We start from the raw sequence: 5,074 nt of genomic DNA, 5'->3' as shown, positions 1-5,074 counted from the left end.
CTATGGGCAAAGAATAAGAAAGCCACAGGGGAAGCTGCTATACCCTGAAGCTGGTAACAGTGACCCAGTTCTTATCACCTTGCAGCAGATGCACTTGGTGCCAGATTTTACATCTCCTTAGCTACCTTTGATTCCAGCCCACCCACGGTGGACAAACTGTGCACAATGCCAGTCATTCTTATTTGGCTTTGAGATTTTTTCTACCGAAGCCAAAGGAGACCTAGGTGGATAGGAGCTTCATGGAAGGATTTACATTGCAGGAGTGGGGTGGAGTTTTAGGGTAAGTATGCAAGCTCTACACCCTTCAAAATCCTGACGCACATTCTACATAGTTGCTTAGGGGGTCTCCATCGGGCTTGATCCCCAGTTGCTCAAAGTTCTAACAAGCTCAATAATACATTTTTTACTGATTATTCCTCTTGTCTTATCCTGATGATTTGAAGGTAGCTCTGATTAAACTACATATACCTAAGTTCTTAAATCATGTATTTATAGAAGAAACCAAATTAAGGTAAACTGTCTCGCTGGTGTGGCTCAGTGGTTGAGTGTCTGACCATGCACCAGGAGGGCACAATTTGATTCTGGTCAGGGCACATGCCCAGGTTGCCGGCTGGATCCCCAGTGGGGGTTGTGCAGAAGGTGGCTGATTGATGATTCTCTCTCATCATTGATGTTTCTCTCTTTCCCTCTCCCTTCCTCTCTGAAATCATTAAAAATGTATATTAAAAATGAAAATAGTTTAAAAATGAAAACATTTTTTTAAATAAACTCACAAGCCTTAAAGAATAAGAAGAGAGAACAGCTATACAAACTCACAGAGAGATAATTAGCTGTGGAAAGCTATTATTTAGAAGCTCTCAGAGTTAATCAAAGGTGGCATGTCCCTGTGTCTACCACTGGGAGGAAAAAGGGAAATAAAAGCCTCAACTCCACTTTTTTCCTTCTCTCAAGTTCTCTATTGGTTGAGTCAAGTGAATTCCAAAAGGTAAGAGAACTCATTTATAGTAGTTCCCATAAATCAGCCACAGAGGCAAAGGGGCAAAAGCAATACCTTCAGCACAAAGGGAACTTGTATTCTAGACCAAAATCAATTATGCCTCATTCTAGGGCTTCTTATATCTCTGTTTTCTCTCTAGCCCTCCTAACATAGTTTAACTTAGATGATGACACTAATGGGAATGTACCATTTGTCAAAAATGCAATTTGGAAAATAATACAAGAATTTTTGCATCTATGTACATTTAATATATTTTGCCTTATGTTTTATGGGTGGACTAAAATTCAATATTCTCTTGAGACTACAGAAGAAAAAGAGTAGTAAAATAATAATTGGAAACTTTTCCTCTATAAAAATCACATTTGTTTTCCTGACAGGATAATATGTGGGTGTTTACATGTATTGAAATCATATGCATTACTGAATAAGCATGTTCAACAGCTGACCATTCTCATTTGTGGCCAAGAGAATATATATTTTTGTTTTGTTGTTGTTGTTTTTTAAATATATTTTTATTGATTTCAGAGAGGAAAGGGGAGAGAGAAAGAGATAGAAATATCAATGATGAGAGAGAATCATAGATCGGCTGCCTCCTACATGCCCCACACTGGGGCTCGAGCTCCCGACCCCTGTATGTGCCTTTGACCAGAATCAATCCTGGAACCCTTAGGTACACAGGCCTACACTATATTAACTAAGCCAAACCACCTAGGGCTAAGAGAAGTTTTTTTTTTAATAATATGCTTCTGGATAATTTAATAATCAACAAATATTATTCTGTATCTACAAAATGTAGCATGACACTGGGCGGAAGAGTATAAAAATATAACATGAAGAAATTATTAACAGAAAGTTATAGCAGAATAGTGTATGCCAAAGGTCTATTTGAGGTGAGTAAGAGCTCATTATTCTATAATGTCAATATTTCAGTGGTTTGATAGAGGAAGAAGAAAACATTACAGCAACTATCAAGCTTTAATTGTAAATCAGTGGTTAATTGACATTTTTCGCTTTGAATTAGTTTATATGTATTGTTATCTCTAATACAATTTTTAATAGACAAAATGTATAAAAATAAATAAACATCAAAGGAAATATCAATGTAGTATTTTTGTTTTTACTCATACAACAGCAGTGCAGAGTAGAAACTGGGAAACTGGAAACTTAAAATAAATCTGAGGTAAAAAAAAAAATTTTATTTTGAGTAGTGAGAGATAAAATCTTAAGTGTTCATGTTCCAAGCACAGAAGCCAGGAGAAGCATTTGATGGCATAGAACACTTCATAGAAAAATGGAAAAGTTAGAGGTTTTCATTAATCTATAAACTGAAAAGATCCATGTGCAAAAGCTTATCTGTGATGAACTTATAATAGGAAACTATTATAGTAGTTCACAGATAAGAAAATAAATGTGCCACAATGAGAACGAGACAGGGGGAAAATAAGATAGCATGATTTAGGGCCAATCTTTAATTTAATGGAATAATTGTTATTTCTAAAAATTTTAGACTTGGGAATTAAGGTGTTTTTCCCCCCACAATAGCAATTAGAATAAAATAATAAATACAAATTGTTTTGCAAGAGCATTCAGGACATTTTGTGGACTGTGATACTAGAATTCAAAACATCAATGATGAGAGATAATCACTGATTGGCTACACACCCCACACTGGAATCCAACCTGCAACTCCAGCATGTGCCCTGACTGTGAATTGAACTGTGACCTCCTGGTTCATGCACAACCACTGAGTGACCCCATTTTCAAGTTGGTTTGCATAGCAAATAGCTCTGTGACAATAGGCAGATATACTTACTTTCCAGTAGAGTAATGATAATATCTCTCTCTGGAGCAAAGGAGGGGTTTGCTCCCTACAGGTTATAAAACATTTGGGTTCCCTTAACTCAGTGTTCCTCTCCTGTAATATATAACTCACTATCCATGCAACAGTCATCTGGGCCTCTTCACATCACCCTTTGGAAATTGGAAACAGAAGGCCTAGCAAAAAATGCTAATGCTATTACTATGCTATAGTGAGTGATAAACAGACCTTAATCTCTGACCCAGGAATCTAATGTCTCTTACCAGCAACCATGAAACTGTGGCTGACCAACTCGTTAGCTTGAAAGTAGGGTGACCCCTCAGACCTTCATAATTATTGGCATAATTCTAAATGAACCCATTCTTATATACTTAAACTAAAAATTATCTGTAATATTATGCTGAAGTGAAATAGTTATTGCTCTGATATTCAATGCAATGTTAATAAAACAGATATTAAAAACAAAAAAAATAACTATAAGGTGAACATCAGATGCATAACTGGACTATTCTTGCATCACCAGCCAAATCAAAGTTATATAAAGAAGTCACACGAAAAATAATCTAGAAGGTTTGTGGAAGATTTCCCTGGAGAATGCCATGCTTTGACTCAAGGAAAGGATAGTGGGTTACTATTTTCTTACTCGAGCCTACTGCAAATATGTGTGTGTGTTTTTTTTTTGGACTTTCTTGAGAACATTTTCAGAAAGTATTTGGTTCCTGTGTGTAAGTCTGAAATCAGTTGAGAAACTAGTAACTAACTGCCTCTTTGGCAGCGGTAGATAAGTAGTGTACTTCAGGGGTTGCAGAAACAATTGCCAACTTCATAAAATGAGCCTTTCAAAAGAGGAAGCCAGACTGAATATATTTCAATTAAATATTTCCAACAAAACTTTATATTTTTTGACATGTCACCAGTCTTGTTCAATAGTATATACTACCTTACATAACCACACGACACCACAACTCCAACAATAACCAATTTTCATTTGTACCTTAATTCAGTCAGGCATTAACTTCCTTTCCTCCTTCCTCCCTCCCTTCTTCCTTCTTTCCCTCTTCCTTCTATAAACTCATTTCAATCTATCTAATATTATAACATTTAATTAATTTGAATACCATTTTTATTCAAGAACTTTAATTGAACTTTTACCATGCAAAATACTCCATGCTAATGACCTACGAAAACAAAGATAACAAACAAGTCCTGTTTTCAAACAGCTGATGGGGGAATCTGGGCATGTTATAAAGATTGCTTGAAATACTCATTATAATAAGTGCTAAAATGAAACAAATATTTAGTAATGAGAATGCAACAGAGAGAAGATTTGATTTCCACTGTAAGATGCTAATTTTTGAGGTGAGCTTTGAAGGCATTGGTTAGATTTCAAATGAGATTGGTGTAATAGGAGAGAAAGAGGCATGAAAGAGAAAGCACAAGATATGAGGTTGGAGGAGCTATTGATCCTACACTGCTTATACATTTTCTATTTTATCTTTAGATCATTTCTAGAGCTTTTTTAATTGACCATTCTTTATATCTAATCTCATTTGTACCTCTTAACCTGTTTTATACTAATCCACCTACTTCAACTTCCTGAACATTTTTTATAGATTATTTTTCTCCTCAAAACCTTAAAATAGTGCTGCTTGAATGGTAGACACTGTACACTTTTTAGAGGGACATTTAGAACCCCACAAAATTGCATCCCTCTCTAACTTTCTAACATTACTCCCCGTTATTTTCCAGCATACATCACTGAATAAGATGGATGAGTTTGAAAGGTGGAGTGGAGATAAAAAGGGACTGTGAGAAGTAAGCCAGATTGATGAAAAACAGGGGCTGTTTGAGGAAACTTCTCTCTAATGCTCTTTTAGAATTTGACTTTTCTTCAGGTTTTTCTCAGTACAACATTTCTTGATTTAAAGTGCTCTTGCCTTTTAAAATATTGGCAGAATACAATGAAATTCAATATGCACATATAAAATTACAGTGTTATTTTTTCCAAAATATTAATATAAACGTTCTGTTTATTGACATATGTGTTGGGTCCATGGGTATGTTCAGTTTGTCAAAATGCAATAAGCTATAAAAATCTTATACTTTTCTATAAGTATATGAAACATCTATAATCCTATTTAAAAACTACCTTCACTGATGAAGAAAAGTAATTTTAGAAATAATTAACAGGTGTGTTGATCTTCTAAATGTTCTTAAACCACAGTAAGTTAGTTTACATTGATGAGGGTTAGCTAGCT

The sequence above is a fragment of the Eptesicus fuscus genome, chromosome 17, assembly GCF_027574615.1.
Source record: "Eptesicus fuscus isolate TK198812 chromosome 17, DD_ASM_mEF_20220401, whole genome shotgun sequence".
NCBI lineage: Eukaryota > Metazoa > Chordata > Mammalia > Chiroptera > Vespertilionidae > Eptesicus > Eptesicus fuscus.
Note: the sequence above shows the minus strand (reverse complement) of the source record.